This window comes from Neopsephotus bourkii, unplaced genomic scaffold (genome assembly GCF_033783945.1).
Source record: "Neopsephotus bourkii isolate Nb327-2 ecotype Australia unplaced genomic scaffold, CSIRO-AGI_Nbou_v1 NB_234, whole genome shotgun sequence".
NCBI lineage: Eukaryota > Metazoa > Chordata > Aves > Psittaciformes > Psittacidae > Neopsephotus > Neopsephotus bourkii.
The window spans coordinates 7,515,816-7,535,301 of NW_026900744.1; the positions used below are offsets into that span (position 1 = coordinate 7,515,816).

The following is a 19,486-nucleotide window of genomic DNA, read 5'->3' on the forward strand; positions in this document are numbered from 1 at the left end:
TCTTGCAAGTATCAGTAAAGAATATGTTACTTAATGGATTTATATTTATAGGCAATATATTCGCATATTTATCTTGACTTTTAAGTGCTCATCCTTCATGCTAGGCTCTCTGTAGTAATTAAAATATACCATAAATCATATCTACTGTAATTACCAAAATGCGCTGTAATTATCCATTGATCTTTTGCGCCTATAAAGTAACTATTTCAAAGATGAGTTATTTTGGTATTCCTTGAGACAAGCTTACTGCAAAATGTTAGTAATTCACTTAATATTGCAGCATAGATCAGCTCTGGAGTGTTTCATGTCTTCTCCCACTCCCCACTGTAATGTTATGGCAATTCTATTGACTATCATTTAAAAAATCACTTTCATCAATGACACCTGAATCCTGAATGCTATTCCAGCTGGTGACAATATCCTGTGGTATGCAGTTATCCAGGATCACTCTGCAGGCAGCTATTCCTTTCATCTTGCACTTTGTCTTTACCATGACTGCAGAGAGAAATTTTACATGAATTGAGGGAATTCAAACCTGAGCTGGAAAAAGGAACAACTCTTATCTGAAACCTGCAGGTAGTTAAACCTACTTCAGTGCATCTGCTCAGAATGAGAGCTGTGAGCCCAATGGCAATAAGTACAAGTATACAAAAACAACCTGAAAAAAGGCAGAATAGTTCTGCTTGCCTTCACTGAAGGTCTGAGAATCCATGTCTGAATGTGTGTAACGGGGGTTTCATGAGCCTTGGGACAAATGCACTCACCATTGCTAACTGCAACATTTTCCAAACTGTTCCCTTTTCACAAGTATAAATCCTAGCTGAAACGCAGGCACCTTGCCAGTTTTTTTAATATTGCCAATTCCATGGCTGTATAAGATGTATGAGGATGTGATTTGTTGTAGTGTTATATCAGAGAGTGAGGTGAGCCCAAGTCAATTTATGTTGGGGTCAGGGTTAATTTTCTTACTCTTCATGGAAAAAATGTTACACTAGTTTTCTGCAAACTTGAATTTCCACTGGTAGTAATATCTTGCAGGCATGGTGGTGTGTAATGTAGCGGTGCTAAATTCTTGTCTTCAGACATTTATGCAAGTCATTATTTAAAAATAGAGATCTAGGAGTCACAACTGGCTAATTAATCTGTACCAAAGAAAGCGAAGTGCCTGGCCTTTCAGGTATCCCTGTGATGGCTGGGTAAGCTTGCCATCCCATAAAATTGTCACTTCTTTGTTGTTTCTTGTTTTCACCCCTTTTTCTATATAAGAAGTAGGTGCTGAAACAACCAGCTTAGTGCAGACACAGTTTTCAAATAATTGCATGGATCTAGTTCAGAATTTGAAATGAATTAGAAATAACCAGTGTACATCACCATGGACTGAAGATTTGTTATGCATAAGCCTGTCAAGAATGTAACCAGTCAGGTATCACTCTCAGGTTGTATATGAGTACAAATTTACCACAATAATTCATCCTTGTTCCCTGATATTACCGTGTTTTGCTTTTGATCTTTTCATGATATTCCATGACATCTATTGTCATATTGTAGTTAATTTTAACAGCCTTATGGCCAAATCTGAAAGCTGCCCAATTGTTAAAATAAGACAAAATAGGATATATTCTATTTATGTCAGTATTATAATAATTCATACTGTCAGTAAACAGAGAAGGTAAAACCATGTAACCATAATAGCTTGATTGGAAAAAGTCATTTTCTCATAATGACTTGTAGGGTGAGTAGTGGTAGTCCCCACTTCCTGCCATGCTAAACTAGGGATATGCAGTTCACAGGAGTGACTGGGTGTCACAATGCACTTCACAGCTCAGACTGCCTCTTTACTCCAAATGCATAACTACCCACTATTTGTTTAGTTATTGGTAACTCTAATGAAGAATCAAATTAATTATGTTCTTTAAAACGTATGCATCTATAAATCGAGGTTATCCGCCTCTATGTAGTCAGGAATTACAGTCTTTAGAAAAATATTATGTGTAAGATTTGAGTACCTATGCTGAGGTTTGAATTTCTAAAACAGCTGCAGGGAGGTTTAGATCTAATTGTAATCAGGTTCATGTCAGACCATGATTCCCTTAGGGGAAAACAAGTGCGACAACTCTGATCTTGCCAAGTCCCACACAGGGCAGTGGAGTTTACTAGCCAGATGATAAGGACACGGACTGAAACATAGGTAGCAAAACGTGTCTTTTTGTGTACTACAGTAAGTTTGTATCTAAACTTAGCAAATATTTTGTTACTTTGTGAGCCTGTTTCTTCTACATGTTTGCATGAAGGTAGTCCTTTCTTACGTCTTCTTCCTTGCACCCAGAGAGCCGGCACAACCGCTGCAACAGCCGTATGTGTGTAACATATTCCAGCACATTCAATTCCAGATGAAGGCAAGTGTATTTGCTGGCCTCTATTCCCTAGCTGTTTGGAAATACAATATCCCTGGATCAGTAGACAAGAAACAACAGACATCTTACACCAGTCAGCTTCTGTGATGCAGAAAAGAAAGACAGTGATGCTCTCAATCAGTTTTATGTCTAGCAAACTCGAATTATAAGCCCTCAATAGTTGCTAGTTTTTATTCTTTATTTGAGCAGCATATCTTATTTATCTCACACAGTGCCAGTCTTTCCAGTATAAGACTAAAAATCTGTTCTTAGTCAATTCAAATTATACAAATGGCTTGTTCTGACACAGAACTGTGTGAAAACTCTTGTCTTATATCCAAGTTGTATCACTGAGCAGTGCCAAGCACAAACCGTAATCAAATACCCCATTTAAAGATATTTTTGATCAGGTAATTAGATGCAGTTGTTCAAGGGTTTGTTGGGTTTTTTTTCCTAGTTAATGCACAGTCTTAATAATTTTGAATGGGAAGCGTTAGTACATAGGGCTTTCCTGTATTTGAAATCAAAATTATTGAGGTCTTCAGTTCTGACAGCAAGAGTTGTCATTTGATCCGGAGCGGGTTTCTTAGCTTTCTGTCCTTATTGTCAGATGAAAGGAAGAAGAATACTTCTGTAAAGGTATTTATGGATCTGTAAGGTAACTGTGAGAATAATCCTTGATCTTGCAGAGTCCTTTCAGGAGTATTGATAGACATCGTGCTAATTACAGTGTGATTGTGACACTGTAGGGAGGAAAGAAATGATGGGTAACACTACTGGGTGTGAATAGTTTCATTCTCTATCTCCTTATGGTAGACTTAGTCCTATGTGTCAAAGTTGATGGATGGAGACTCCTTAACTCACATGGGAATTGGATTAGACAGCCCTTGTGATCTAAGGCAAAATCTTCAGCTGTGCTTCTGGTGTCCTACATTAGTATTTCTGGAGAGTTCATCCCCTCACCTACCCACGCACCTTGATGACATTCTTTTCATCTAACCTCCTGTGGGAAATTCATATTGTCTAATGTTGATATCTAGTTTTATTTAATGAATTCAACTGTAACAACACATTAAAAAAAAACACCAAACCTATGTGGAGCAAACTGGGATGTTTGTCTTTTCTAAAGTGCTAGAGGAATACTGATATGCTGCCTTTTTAATAGTAAATCGTCTTTCAACTTTTTAATGAAATTTAGCATTAATCTGGTATAGTTGGCCCTTCTTGTGGAAACCCAGGGGAAACCAGTCCAGAGTAACTTCACAGAGAGGAATGCTGAGCTCGGTAATTATGACTAAGATGACTGACTTACACTACATACGTTCCTTCCATTCTCCCCTTTCTCTTCACTCTTTGCTCTGGACCATTTATGACAAGTCTTATGTAGCCCAAAGTAAACAGTACTGAGCCCAAAAAAGAATGAAACCCCTACAAACAGTAACCAGAAAATCTTTTACCAGAAGTAAATGTGTGCATAAATGTTATTCAAACTGATAAAATAAATCATGACATGTCCTGATCTGTTAATTTTAAATCACCTTCTGAGATTAAAATGTTTAAATTAATCTTCATGGAGAGATGTGCTACAACTCCCAGACCTTTTCCTGGCAGCAGGTAGAGAGATCTTAGAATGACCTCTGGTTACATTTGTTTACTTTTTATTTCTGAAAAATGCAGGGAGGAACGATATAAAACTCTCAGGAGCTCACTTCATGATTAACCATGACGTAATTGATAGAGGAAAACAGCAACAATTCATACAGCCAGTAATTAATCTCTAGCTTTATGGCCTCATTTGCCAACTGTCTCCATATTTGACGGAGAGAGTGACTTGCTGAATGTTTAATTTCCTCAGTGACAGCAAAGGTATGAAATCAGATTTGAAGATAAACATCTTCTGTGGCTTCTGCTTACAAAAAGAGTAGCCAATTAAGTATGCTTGCTTAGCCATTGCAAATATTTGCCATGGGATTGACATAGGAAATAGAACTTTTTTTCCCTTTCTGCATAGGAGCTCCACGTCACTAGCTGCTCACCCTCTGCAGTACGCATTCAGGAGGATTCCTTATTTCATGCATCTGAATCATGCAAGTGATTTCATTGTATTCTTTTTTTTTATTATTATTATTACTCTTTCGCCTCTGTGCTTTAAGGGCCAAATCACATGAGATGCTGAATGCCTCCCACGAGGAATCTGCATACCCTAATGGGACATGAGCAGTTTGATGTATCCCAGGAGATGATTTGCACCTCTTGGGGTTGGTAAAACAAGTAACTCAGAGAACAGGCAGTCAGTGGTTGCAGGGAGTTCTTTCCAGAAACATTTTCTCCCTATAGTGTGGGGAAAGATTTTTATTTGCACGGTTTTCATGAACAGGCAAACTTGCCTATCTGACCCCCACCACCTACTGCTGAGCTGCAGCAGAAAACCTCTCCTCTCTGCCCTGCCCTGAAAATCTGAGATTCTGTTCACATTCTGCGTCCTCTGGACAAGTCAAACAATCTGCAACAACCTGGCAGCTGCAGCCCAGAAATGAGAGAGGAATCTTACCACAAAAAAAAAAAAAAAAAAAAAAAAAAAGAAATTAAACCCATGTCCTGCTCGCTTGCATTTGATTTTTAAAGTAAATACACTTGAGACGTTTCCTATTTAGTACTATTGAAAGGGTAGTTTCTTGACACCGTTTCATAAAAAACCATCAGCAATGTGGAATCAGGCAGCTGTATATATAATAGGACTATGCTTGTCAGAATCTGTTTTATTAAGTTGGAGTTGGTAAAGGAAATAGATCTATTTTCTTTCTTTAAGCTTTAATGGGCTTTTGTTTTGAACTTGTCATTTTGATTTTCCTGTGAGCTTTGTTTTCATTTTCCTTGAAGATTTCTGGTAACAATAATTGCTTGCAACAGGAAGATTCATGTGAACTGACTTCCATTTTAGACTTCAATTCCTATGAAATGGAAGGGGATTTGCAATGTGCATATGAGCAGAGAGGACTGATGCTTCTGTACAATGCTCTTCTTCTCCAAGTGTAAATATATTTTCATGATTAATAAAAAGAGAGTAGAAATCTTTCTAGTCTGTTAGGGTTTTATTGATGGCCGCTCCCAAGAATACTGAAAAGATGCTATCAATACTCTTGACACACTGCTTAATCAAGATGTGACCCTCCAATGCAGCCAGACAGTGTGCTTGCTTCAGAGATGGAACAATGCTACTCTGGTTAGGCAAGAGGTGGTGCTTGCTATTTTTGGTTGAGGTGGTTTTTTGGTAATTTTATTAAATTGTAATCAGTGCATTAAATAATATTTAATGCTGCTAGAGTGCCATTGGACTCAAATAGGAAATCAATCAGCTTGTTCTCTAGTTCAGTGGCCTTCAGCCATGTGAACTGCATAGGTACCTCAGGGGGAACAGCTGACAGAGTTTTGCACAGCAGACAAAATCAGATCAATAATAGTACATTTGGTTTAGTTTTTAAGATTGCTCTGGCTTGGAATGTGCCAACAAGCACATTCAATATCAGATAGCTGGGATTGGAACAAGAAGTTTTCAAGTGCACCCTTAATGTTTGCAACTTGCTAAGTATTTTTGTTCTCTAGGTGTTGCACATCAAAAACCAAAATGATGACTGGAGGTTCCCCTGGGCAAGATAGAAAGACTGTGCTTACTGTCAAATATACGACATGATCTTATACCACTGGTGGAATTAATTCGGCATGCTCCTTGATGTGCTTTACAGTTTGAACAGTAGGTAATGTTCATTGGTTCAGAGCATTCAGTCTCATTTTTGTGCAAAGATGCATTGGTAAATGGTGCCCTAAGAAATATTGTGGCAATTGAGATAGGTTAGGAATTGAACCATACTCTGGCCTCTGTTACAACCACTCCCCAGCAGGTTAATGGAGTAGGATAGTTGCTGCTGAAGGATTTAAGGTGATCCCATTAACTGCAGTGGATATGTGTTCACATTCCCTACTTGTGGGGGCAGGGGAAAGGGATTACCGCCTGTAGCCACTAGCAAAGGAGAACTCCACTGACTGTTAGTAATGTCTTCATATGACTGGGGAAATCTGAACAATTCTGTAAAATTTAAAATCCTGACAGAAACTTGTATCTTCCTTGAAAAACTCCACGTGAGGGGAGTTTGCACAGGAGCTCAAACTATTTCAAACACTCCCGCTGGGTCTGGCCAGAATGCGTTTGACGATTCCTTGCAGCTGTTTAATTCCAACATAATTGCCTTTGAGATTTCCTTCCTGCGTTTTCTGTGTGAGATGCACTAAGCTATGTAGATAAGAAGCAATCTATACATTCTGTATATGGGAGTAAATCAAAGAATGTAACACAGATGGACAACAGCAAGCCAAAGACTCAGTTCTTGTAATTTAAAATACATTGCAATGTGAATCCCACTGAGTTGAAATATCTAATTTCCAAGAATTTCCTGGGGCAGGAAGCATGGGGTCACTTTATTCTGCACCAGTCACATCAGTCTAAAAATTAAAATCTAATGAATTGTGTTTGAAACAATTACACATACCTTTTCTGATTTTTTCACACAATAAATTTATATAAGCCATCCAATGACTAGCAATTCTTTCTGACAAATATGATAATAGCTAAACGTGATGCTACATAATTGTGCTGAAAATGTGTTTTTCCCCTCTGATCACAGAAAGACGGCTTAATCAAATTTCTGTCATCTATAGGTGACAGATTGAAAGAATTACTAAGTCTGTCCCTTTTGGATGTCATTCCCCTTAATAGTGGATCCTCCCTTACTCTCTGTGCACTCTAAAACCTTGTCTTACCAACAGTAATGATTCCAGTTGTCTTTTCAAAGCAGCTAAATCCTAAATGACACCTTAAAATATTATTGCCAGGGCCTTTGAACACTCAGCCTGTTGGAACAGAGCCATGGACTATGCAAACAGTTATATTAGATATTTGGTCACTGACAGGTTGATGTGAGAATTGTTGAATATGATTTGGAAAAAAAAAGGGGGGGGGGGAAGAAGAGGGAAGGAAGGAAGGAACAGTGGAAGCTCTGGTCAGAAGGAGGTTTGTGTTAGTGAAGAGGAAGAACGGAATACCTCGCACCCCCAGCTCAGCCGTATCTAATCTCCTCATTCCTCTAAAGAAAAGCAAGATGTGCACTGCGTGTTGCTGGAAGAGCTATTCAAACCATGTAGTATGAGCACGTTGCTCTGTTTTGTGAATTTAGTTCCTCACACCATCTCCATCCCAGCATGAGAGAACTCTATAAGCTCAATGCAATTGTATCATAATTTGGATCTCTACAGGAGACTGAACTCACATCACCAATGCATGTGTCATTGAACACTTACATATACACACAACAGTTCCAGGCCCATGGTGACATTTTTCAAACTAATATATTGACAGGAGTGCCAGGATATTTTTAAGCATATCCAGGAGGTAAAAGAGCATTACAATGAGGAAGAAAACCCAGCAGAATGCTGACACCCAAGTACATTACTTAGTGTGCAGTTGCATTAATGAACCATTACTTCAAATCCCAGGTTTGCCAATAGTGTCACTGTTCGTTTATCAAGGCAGAATCATCCTGGATGTGAACAGAATGCCTGTATAAGAGATAACTTCTCAATCCTCCCATCCCATACATTTTCTTGAGCCCATTACAAAAGATTTACTTTTAAAATGGATTTTTTTTTTTAACAGCTAGACAGAATGAGACTGTTTGTTGAACAAATGGTGGTAAAATCCCCAACGGTCTGACTTACTTCCTTAACAACCAAGACTTCTGCTTGAGCCAGCTGATGCTCTTTTAATGAGTGCTGCTTGTCAGAGGATCATACCTGCAAGTTGCTGTATGAAACAACCATTTTCCATCAGTTCATAAAGCAGTCTCTCTTTTGAAATGGATAAGATGTTGTACCAATCTCTGCAGCACAAAACAGACACTTGTTTGAACTGAAAGGGGGGGAGGAGGAGGAAAGAAACAGCCCAAAGCATATGGGGGGGAGGAGGGTGTTTCTTCCTTTTCTTTTAGTTGTTTTCCCTTTCTATGAGAGACGGCTTTGTGTTTGGTGTTTGTACACAACAAGTTCAATAGATTCAAGAAGAAAAATGTTGAAATAGGAGCTTCAAAATGAATTTCAGCTGTGGCCTGAGTGAATTAATACAAGCATGACAGGTTGCTTATTTAGCAAGCTGGGTGGACAGTAAGATAAAGACTTTTCATGTGACAGAACATCCCCAAAAGGTCTCTCTCTGTCCCTTGTAAGGTTTTTCAACAAAAAACAAGAAGAGACTTCCAGAAAAATCAAAATGACAAGTTCAAAACAAAACACACTAGTCCTTTTCTTAAAGGAAGATCATCCCCATGCCAAGCTCAAGCTTATTAATGTTGCTTTCTGACAAGCACATCCACTTTATGATTTATGATTTTTCTGAGTCTGTGGACCTGGTTACTTTTAAATAAAATGGTAATGTATAACTATTGTACTACTACTTCAGATGGATTCAAAGCTAAGATCATGCAGTAAAAGAACAGCTTTTAGTAGCCCTGCCATCAACCTGTTCTTTTTAATATATGTGTTATTTATTGCTGCAGGTTAGGTTACACCTTTGAATATAACATTTCTCACCAGAAACATCAATGAGTTTAATGTGCAATGCTGAGTAATTTTGATTGGACCTATATTTTATCATTTGTGCTATTAACATCAACAAATTTTCAAGCTACAATAGTCTGTACATTTGGGTTTAATGTGGATTAAGGGAATCAGGTTCTAACATATTCAATTACCTCAGGATTTTTTTTTTTTGTCCTGTGCATATCAAGCTGGCTTAAATCACTGGTAAAACTCAGATTGCACTTGTGTACAAACTGACTGTGTCCTAAGAAAATGAACCACTGAAGTTAATTCAGATTTGCTCAGAGCCTTGAACAATGTAAGTAATGAATCTTTCAGACAGTTAATTCAAGCAGAACAGAAATAGAATCCACTTAAATGTTACTACTTTTTGGATTGAATCTTAACAACCTGGATAAGTCTGAAGACCCAAGTCTCAGTGGATGAGATCTGCAAATCCCAATTTTGACCACAGCAGAGAGATAGGTGGTGACTTCATCTTTGTTTATTCAATGAAATGACTGCCCTACTTACTTTCGGACCAGAAACATAAATATATAATTCTATTTTGCTCTAAAAGTCATTTTTACATTTTGTAAACCTTTCTCCATTTTGCAGAACTTACATCCAAGCTGATAAAATCATGAAGTAGGAATAGCGATTTCTTGCACAAAAAATGTGTATGTTAGAGATGATGGTTGAATGTTTCACCTCTATTAACCTCTCTTCCAAACCAGCAGAGATGTGGGAATATTTACTTATCATACAAATTCAAACTGAGATGCTTTTCCTGTGAACAAAAATGCTCCTGAACTTTGTTTGCAAGGGTAAAGTCTTGTGTGGTTTGCTGCATATATTACCATCACTGTCATTTTTCAAATTATTTAGTGTTCTTAATATTGGACAGATAGTAAGAAAAATTCTCACTGGTATTTAACTTTTTACTAAAAAGCTGATTAAACCTTTATCCCTGTCCATCCAGCTCAGGTTGTCACAGATTTTCCTACAGTAACTAAGCTGCTGTGTTATGATGCAGGCTCTATACATGTTATTTAGCATGCTGCTTCTTTTTAGTGTTCCAGGCTGCACAGAAAACAGCCTCTAGCATATTAACTCCCTGTTTCACTTGAAGTAAAACAGGAAAGCATTTTAAAAGATAAGTTTTCCCTTGTCACCTCTCCTGCTTGTACTGTAGATTATCAGAGCCTTTCCCCTCTCTCACGTAAGTAGAAGCAGATATAGAGAAAAATGTGTTCTTTAAACCAGAGGAACATTTTTCTTTGCTGTTCTATTAATATCTGACAGAAATAAAAGGGGAAAATTCTGAATAAATCATTACAGGCTTCTTAAAACCTGTAAAATGATTTTTTAAATAGGGCTTTGGTTAACAAAAATGGGATCTGAACATATGTGTAATGGAGCTAGACTCACAGAGGAAAATGATAATTTCTATGTCTGGCACCTGTCAGGCTTCTTTAAGAGTCTAAATGCATGTGTTAGCACTGATAACCAGGCTTACTCCCCAGTAGACCAATCACAGCCTAATTTTCAGAGGAAAATCTTAAGAGTCCTTTCAAGGTCCAATTTCAAAACATGACCCTGTGTTATCCAACAGAGGCCAGTATCAACTAGATTTGTTTGCACCAAATATAGCTTTAAAGGATAGTAGTTGTAAGAAATCAGAGAGAATCTCTCCTCCAACACTGAACAAGGAGTGATAACAGCATAAGAAGCAGTACTAATCCTAAAACTTGCCTTTCTGCTCCAGTAACCACTGGGTGTTCAGAGAACATGCACAGCCTCAAAGTTGTAGATCTGATGGACCCTATAGTAAGATAACTAGGAGCAGCGTTCAGAGCAGGTAGCCTTATATATCATAATTAGTCCAGGACAAAGAACAGATGGTATGAGAAGGAGATGGATTCCATGAATATGGAGTGGGTGGTAATTGTAGCTGGTCCAAGACCTGAGACCTGAGAGAGTGGTGTTGGTAAATAGTGATAAATGTGAAGGGGTTATTTTCTGGGTATTACAAGTTACAGGAACAAAGAATGGAGTTGTCAGCTGACAACAACTTTTTAACATGAAGGGTTTTTTACAGCTGCTTTTATCCTGTGATGTGTTGTTTCATTTGTTTGTTTGCTGCTGAGCATTCACTGTGAGATTTTAGGATTCTCAGTCTATGAAGAGATGGCTTTGTGTGGCAAAAGGTTTTGAGACCCAATCAGGAAGGCTGTGGCTTCACAGTTAGAGAAGATGAATTCACAACTAGTAGTGAATATTTAATCCCTGGTTTCAGAGTAAATGAACGTAAGCAAGTACATTTGACTTTCCTTTTAGTTTTGTCCCACAAAGTTAATTTTCTGATGTTGAATTTTTATTGATGGTCCCTTTTCTTCTCTGTAGTTACTGTATCAGGAAAAGAAGTGCTCTGAAAGCCAGACAGAAGAGGAAAATACTCCAAAGAAAGTTGGGCTATTAGTCTCCTGAGACACCCAGTGTATAGATTGCTTTGGCTTATGAAAGACGCATCAGCCACACCTCCATTCAGGATCAAGTCTAGCCTGTTTCTGAGACTTGGTGTCATAGGCAGCAAGTAATAACTCCACAGTGGAGAGACATGTTTCAATGGAGATGCCAAGGTATAAGCACGGGGATTAGTTCAACTGACTTTTTCTTGGCAGAGGCCTTAGAAGGCGTAAAAAGTGGCTCAGCAAAACCCATGGGCATGGATCTGCTTTTTGAGGATTTAATTCCTCTGACCTTACAAATAATTAATTAATTGCTGGGTTTCATCCTTTTAATCACTGTGATAATAATGTTTATTCCAGAAGAAACCACAAGTGCAATGTTGTATGCACTTTCATGATTAGAAACTTTTGACTGTTTTTTTTTTCTTACTGTTTTCTTAGGAAGGTTCATCTCTGTGCCTAATACATATTTTGGAGTATAACAATTACAGACTTTCCGAAGATTTTTACTTTTCTTTGAAGGAAAAGAAAACAGGTTTTACAGTTCCTCCCATGAAAGTTATAAAATAATTCCTGCTTCATACCAAAAAAATATTTGCAGTATTTGCAATACTTGCACTGTTTCCCTTCCAAATAATTCTGGTCTTTTGTTAGAACTTGGGGAAAAGGCTATTGGTACTTTTTTTTTTTCAGCAAGATTTTGTTTATTTCAGGTGAGACTCACGCTCATTTGTGGATGACATATAGGTTAAAATTCAGATACGGTTTCTGAGTGAAATATAAATTCTGTAATGAAAAATGGTTATTTTCCTTTGGCTTCAAAGTTGGTTGCTTGCCCTTTCCAGAGCAGTTCATTTAAATTTTTGAAGATTCAGTCAAACTTTATTGAAAAGAATATTTTGGAAAAGATGGAAAACAAGAAATACAAAATCACTAGGAACACCAGGTCAATTTACTGATGGAATTCTGCACTACTCTGTGAGATGTGGTTGAACAATAGCTGGGTCTTGTCTATTTCCTGTTTATAGGAGCCTGGAGTCTGTGGCATGGCAGTGCTTTTGATGTCTGTTTTGTAGCAGAGTTGCACTTGTTAGTGGGAGGAATGTGAAGGGTTGGCTGAGAAAACAAACCTCTGTGAGAATTTGAACCAATGAAGGATGGAAGTCTGAGAAACCAGCTTCCCCGTATTTCAAACCTGTGCTTAGTGAAAGAACAGTCAACATAGAGAGCCACGGTGAAAGAGGATTTACTGGGGTTTAATCTTGTTTGAAACTGCATTCTGGAAAGTTCTCTAAGAATTCAAGCTTGCATTAAGGTTTCTCTTTGTATAAAAAAACTAAGCATATAACCCACTTAGTTATTTATAATAATTTGTTGAATATGTTTTTCCTAACAGGGACTCCTCAGGTTTATCAGGTCTGTTTGAGATTCAGGAGCAGAAACAGCTAGGGATTTTTACTTTTTAAATGGGTCTCTGATTGATTTTCCATCACAATAGCATTGTTAGCGTCACATTGCCTACCTTTAAGGGACACATTCAAGAACTTCTTGGACGAATTCTATACCTCTTGTGGGATATGCTGAATTAGCTGTTGCTTTCTGTAACTTGTGTTTGCTAAGCACATTGTCTTCCTGTTGTCCTGTAGACTACTATGGGTTTTAATGCAACTTATCTAGAATTAGATTTATCTTCTGTCGATTTGCTGCTTCTTCTGGGCTTGATACTATGACTCTGAAGACAGTAAGAGTACTGATGGCAGTTTCAACTTGAGCAAGAGCAGACGTTTAGATATCCCGCATAGTTTCTCTGTTAGTAAGTCAGAATGCCGTCTGAATTTACAGACCAAAACCCAAAAGCAATCACAAAGAACACAAGTAATTTTCAAACTTCACTTTTATGGCATTTTGAAAAAAAAAATAATTCACATTGAAACTTCTTTTTTCTTTTTGTTTTTTACAAATAGGAAGAAAGAAAAGGATAGAGCATTTTCTAGAAAGTGCATCCAACTCATCTACCTGCTGCTGCTAAATGAAAATCCATAGTAATGTAAGCCTTCACCTAACCACTCTGTCAAATATCTTTTCTCCCTCTTTTCATGGTTATTTTTGAACAAAGTTAAGAACCTAACACAAAGTATGGAAAAGCTCTCAACGTTATTTTCTTAGGAAGGAGTGCTTTACTAGTGGGCTTGTCTGAAGTTGGCAATACTCTGTTGCATTGTATAATATTTGAATTCTGGCGCTTTATAACTACTGTTCAGGTAAATATCAATGTAGTACCAGGTAAAAGATACAAAGAGGTGAATTGAATTATATTTAATCACAGCTGTGTCTACTACTCAGCCTCCTGGAGTGGACTCCTGGAGTGGCAAAGCAATTACCATTACAACAATGATCTTTGTATCTGTATACTAGGCATGCTTCAATCCAGGCTTGAAAAATATGTGGTTCCAGTAGTTGTCTTCATAGGCACAAAACCTTTTTGAAGCCATTTACTTGTCCATAATCAAAATATCGGATATTTTTCTTCCCTCAACGCTTTTCTTTCCCACTTTCCTGTTAATAGAGAATTCTAGGAAGCTGCTCTATCAAAGCTGATGAATGCACATTCCTGGAGGGTCAAGGTGCTATTCCTGGCTGGACTGCTTTGAGACACAGCTGCTTCCTAACTGGCCAGTGCAAAGTCAGCTGTCTGCTGTTATGCTTCCAATGTACATGAGTTGGTCTAGTCTGGTTATTGTTCTTGGAGCAGGTTAGAGACCTGCATCATGTGCTGCCAGAACTGTGGGATCAATAACCTTCAGTTGTTTGGTGATGATGAATAGCTGGAGCCGTAACACCACCTACCTCACAGCTCTATTCAGGCAGTGTATAAAAGGCTGCTGAGCATGAGCAAAAGTGGTACATAAGCTCAACATAGATTTATCTGAGCTGTATAGAGCTAGCTTTGTACACCTAAGTCTTAGCTTTTCTGCTTGTTGTTAGTATTTGTTCTTTTGTACCTTGCCTAATGCTGTGAGGTCTTGTTTACTTGCAGTATTAAACTGTTAGAAATGAGCATGCTGGCAATGTATATTTCTGTGCTGGATTTCAGTATAAAATGCATTTTTTCTATGGTTAATTTTCACACATTCACTCAATACAGAATTGCATTTCATACAATTTATGCAGTATTGAAATAAGTTATCAAGAGGAGATAATTTTGTATGTGCTATGCCTTCATTCCAGACTCTCTTCTTAAAGGGAAACTCCAGAAATGTCTATGAAAGTAAGTTAAAAAATTCTTCCTGGGAGAAATAAGGTTTCTTATGTGTTCATTTACTGTGGTATTTGAGGAATGGGGGAGATAATATCTGACATCTTTTCAAACACTGCTCTATACAAAACACTTCCACTCCAGCTGCTTCTTACATCCTCTATAAACTCTGTTTAAATGTTATGGAGGGTTTCTAATCTGCATTGCAGTTTTTGAGTTAGAAACGGGCAACTCATTCCACAGTGTGTGAAAACAGCCATTATTTCAAATGGTTGATGATCCTTTGCATGCACTTAAAGAAAAAATACAATAATACAACAGATAAAAATACAAAGGTAAAACAAGAGCAAAGCATCACTCAAGGCCCATAGGAGAAGTAACGCCCTATTTGAAGAGCAGCTTTCTGGTTCTGCTTGTACAAGTAAATGACAAACCTGAATGACCTCATTTGAAGATGTTTTCTGTTCTTCCTCCACCTGCGTTATTGTTTTCAGGTACTTACAGAAGCTTTTGTTCCTGAACAATTGTGAAAATTTATTGTCTGAGTCATTTTAGCAATGCTCTTCATAAAATAATTTAATTTATATTCCTTCCCCCTACCAGTAACTTTTTATTTCTTACATCCTTTTAGGAACAAATTGAAGGAAAACAAAGTCCTAATGTCACCACTAAAATCATTCAACATTTACAAAGAGAGATCATATAGTATATAAGAGATAACTTATTTGCTCTGTCTTGTAAATATAAGGAATAGCAGTGGTAGATCTAAGTGCAATGTACATCTATGGTATCAATAAACTGGTTAGCTTTATCTGTGTATATTGCATACATCTGCAGAAGTAGTGCATGACAAAGTGTGCAATAATGAATACTGCACAGTGATGGACAACACTAAACAGAATAAATGTAAAGGATAATGACATTACTCTAAAATAACAAAGCCCCAAGCAATTCTAGTAAACCTATGAGGAGGTGTAAGTTGTCTGCATTGTTTCACATGGTAATAATCTGTGCATCCATGTAGTTTTTATAATGATAGATGTGTATAAACTATTATATGAGCAGTTGAAGAAGAAATTACCTGTTTATACTGAACAATTTCCATATGAATGATTCAGGGTTGTGGGTTTTGTTGCTTCCCTTTTCAGAGATCTGAAGTTTCTTTCTACCACTGGCTTTTGTCACAGACTTGCAGCCACACAACCTGATCTCATCAGCTCAAACAAGTTTTTGTTTTATTCTATGATTCTAAGTTAAACGTAATCAGATCTGCTTGATACTTAGATGAGTGATTTCCAAGGTAATTCAAGAATGCATTAGGAGATTGCTCCATATAAGTATTCCTCTCTTGCCAGAGTTGAAGAATTGATCTCCCATGCTGTTGGGGAGTTCACCTGATATATGGTTCTTCATCCTTATCCTAAGTTAACCTTTACCATTGCCATGCTGTTAAACACCTCCACATTCCCCCACAAGTGGCTGCATTTGTAAGTGTATATAGTCTACCAAGAACCTTTTGGGATGAAAGGTACTACATAAGCAATGGTGCCAGCTAAGATGCTATATTTTATATTAGCTTTCTGCAGCTGTGATTTTAATATATCCGAACAGAATGTTAATTTTCTAAGCACCACTGAGATCAACCTTGACTGGACAGTACAGAGAACTGTTTCTTTGTCAAAAGTTCTCATACAAAATCATGCACACAGCTGTCAGAAGGTCTAGATAAACGAGTATTTCTGTTATCACCCTCTGTGATATAAGCCAGAATGATCATTACTGGTTTTATATTCATTTGTAAGCTGTGATTTAATTGGCTTTTTTGACTTAACTAAAAGCTGGACCTGAACATTACATCTTGAAGTTTCCATTTACTTTTACTCTAAGCCAACTGACATAATGTTTCTTGATATAACTGAATATGTAAGGTGAAATCTCACACTGTGCAGACTTCTGTTTCTTCTCAGTTTTGTGTAACAGCTACAGTTCTACCTCTCTTGGAGAAAATGCATGGGAAATCCGTATGTGAGGAATGAATATTGTAATAGTTAAGAGCTAAGATAAAGAGTACCAACTCACTTGTGATCATCAGTGCAAAATGAAACAAGAGGTTATCAAACCTATTGCTAGAGGAAAATACAGATTAAATACAAATAAGCACAAATTAAAGGCTTGTATATTGAGAAAGAGTGAGCCCAGCAAGCTGTTTAAAGACAAATATTAAGGCTGATTTTCAAAGAAGAAAAAGTCACGCTTTTTAGCTGTATTTTTTCCTGAATAAATAGCAAAACTATAGAACAATTTCCTTAATTGAATGCACAGAATGAGACATGCAACAACAAAAAAAGAAACCACTGTTAGTGTAATCACAATGGATTTTCATGCTCTAAGACAATCATCATCCACCGCTTGGAAAAGGAAAATTGTATATATACACAGAAATTATGTATATAACAAAGAAATGTCTGAGCTACAAAGCTAGAATCTAGATGTGTCTTTTCCATAGATTTAGGGTGGGTCCCATATTAGGAAGCCTTATCTCCAGAAGGTACTTCATCCTCTATACCAGTCTCACAGAGAAATTCAAATCTAGCAGAAGAGATTCCAGTGACTTCAGTAAAGTTTTGCCTGACCGCACCAAAAGTGAGTTATACTCACTGCTGTTAGTATGGGGATTCAGTCTGTGTCAAAATGTGGATGCAAGTGCTCTGAGAACTCCCAGTGAAAATACCTTTTTAGAGAAAATGATAAAATGAAGTCAGATATCAATCATTCATAAATCTCTTGTATTTATATGTAAAGCTAAGTAGGAAATCAGGTTGTATGTTAGAAGGATGTACACGTACAGAAGGAACGAAGAAATGAAATCTCTTTGCAGATTATTTTCTGTCTTTTTTTTTGTTTGTTTGGTTTTTTTTTTTGTTTTCCATTTTGGAGAACAATATATATTCAAACATCTAAAGCATAGACAAGTTTGTCTATGACTTTTAAATTTGGATTTAGCTAAGGAAGTCCAATTTATACAAGCTTGAAGAGGTTTTGTTAATACCAAGCATACCTGAATATGCCTGCCTTTGTACCTTTGAAGGATTTCACATTGCCCAATACAGTGTTCGTCATGGTTTTAATTTTTTCTTCAAAATGGATCTCTTTTATGTCTGCTATTTACCACCCTTGCCAGAGTCATTGAGCACAAGATATTCAGTATCTACAAGATGCAGAAACTGCTTTCTTCCTCATACTCATGTAATAGGCAATGGATGGTTTTAAGAAATGATCTTTACTCTGTGCCTTACCTATTCACGTGTAGGATTTTGATTTCATTTGAAATGAAAGGCGTAAACCTCAGGTTTGAAAACTAATAGAATTTCTGCATTTACCTGCTGATCCATAGCCTTTAGGTTATATTGTGTGTCAGCCAGAAGTCGGCTTGTTGAATGAAGCAAAACTTTAAAACTAAAATGAAAAGATTTCTGTTATATGTAGCCTGACACCAGATATGAAGGCAGATTTCTTATGGCTTATTATTGGGAATATTTTCCAGTGTGTCTAATAAGCGAGACTGAACAAGCTGTAGGAAGTAGACCTAATCGGATAATGCTGACTCACAGACCATAAGTTCTATGCCTTCTCTTGTGAAGACTGAGGACAAAATGGCTAGTGTAGTGGCAAAAGGCACTGTAAAGATCAGGAAGTAAACCTGCTGGTTTGTGAGTGGGGCTGTTGCACCAAAGCCTATTTACTTGTAGATATTCATTGTGTGTATTACAGAAGGGTTACATCTAAGTGCTCGAGTGAGTTGCAGCTCTCGAGATGGGGCATATAAAAAGGACTGGGAGAACATCAAACTGGATCAGCTATTCATTTTTTAGTAAGTCTAGGTTGTTTGGTCTGGTTTCTTTTTGGAACTTCAAAGGAATTTAAGATACAGACTTGTGAGGAGGGTCCCCATGAAGGATAAAGTGCTGTGTTCTGCTCAGATTCTCAGTTCAGGCACATCCTTCATGGAAATACATTTCAAAACTGGGGATATTCACAGGATGAGCAAAATCTCAGTATGTTTCAAGGAGTATTCATGACATTGCAGAATGGAGGACAAAGGAAGTTCTTGTAAAAATGCTTAAGATTGAGTTCTCAAAGAGCTGAAGCAAAAGCATTCCTTTATTTTTTCCATGCCTAGATATGAAATGCAGAAAGATATTTAATACAGCTTCATGTTCTTTCTGCTGTTCAGATTGCGTGTGGGTATCAGATTCTATCAAATGCAAACACAGTGCCCCATTAATATTGCCTGAAAACATTGTGCACACTTTTATTTATTGGCCTGGATTTCTTTTCTTGTTTTTTTTTTTTGGGGGGGGTGTTTAATGATTGTTGGACTATCCTTTTATTTCTAAGATTCTTGAAAACAGCTCAGAGCTTGGCTTTGTACCTGAAATGTCTCTGCTCAGGGGAAAAGGAATTTAATTGCATAAAACACACTCTACACTGTTGTTTGTTTTTTTTCCCAAAGAACTACTGTAAGATTAAAGTTTTAAATGGATTGAGTGTCTTTATAAATATCTTCACATTCATACAGGTCTGGAATAAGCGTCATCTGAGACTTCAGCTTTATTTTTCTTACTCTATATTTGGAATTCAAAATATGGTTTATTTTGTGAGGAAAAGTCAATAAATCATTTCAGCTGTCCCACACTTTGTAGAACTAATTGTAATTAGTATAATGTCTTTGTTGGCAAGGG

At 37.2% G+C, this 19,486-nt stretch overlaps 3 protein-coding genes and 1 long non-coding RNA gene across 4 annotated transcripts in view; 3 read left to right on the top strand and 1 right to left on the bottom strand.

Annotated features, from left to right (window-relative positions):
• Nucleotides 1–19,486, top strand: part of CUNH1orf210 (chromosome unknown C1orf210 homolog) — a 332,402-nt gene that overhangs the window by 284,737 nt on the left and 28,179 nt on the right. The window lies entirely within an intron of this gene.
• Nucleotides 1–19,486, top strand: part of EBNA1BP2 (EBNA1 binding protein 2) — a 491,427-nt gene that overhangs the window by 243,511 nt on the left and 228,430 nt on the right. The gene's annotated exons all lie outside the window — the stretch shown is intronic.
• The window catches only part of ST6GALNAC3 (ST6 N-acetylgalactosaminide alpha-2,6-sialyltransferase 3), a 225,929-nt gene that overhangs the window by 190,937 nt on the left and 15,506 nt on the right, over nucleotides 1–19,486 (top strand). The window lies entirely within an intron of this gene.
• LOC133207849 (uncharacterized) overlaps nucleotides 1–19,486 on the bottom strand; it is a 32,410-nt gene that overhangs the window by 534 nt on the left and 12,390 nt on the right. Inside the window, exons 2-3 of the long non-coding RNA XR_009724174.1 lie at nucleotides 13,011–13,128; nucleotides 385–495 (exon numbers count right to left, since the gene is read on the bottom strand). This is a non-coding gene — a long non-coding RNA (uncharacterized LOC133207849). The remainder of the gene's footprint in view (nucleotides 1–384; nucleotides 496–13,010; nucleotides 13,129–19,486) is intronic.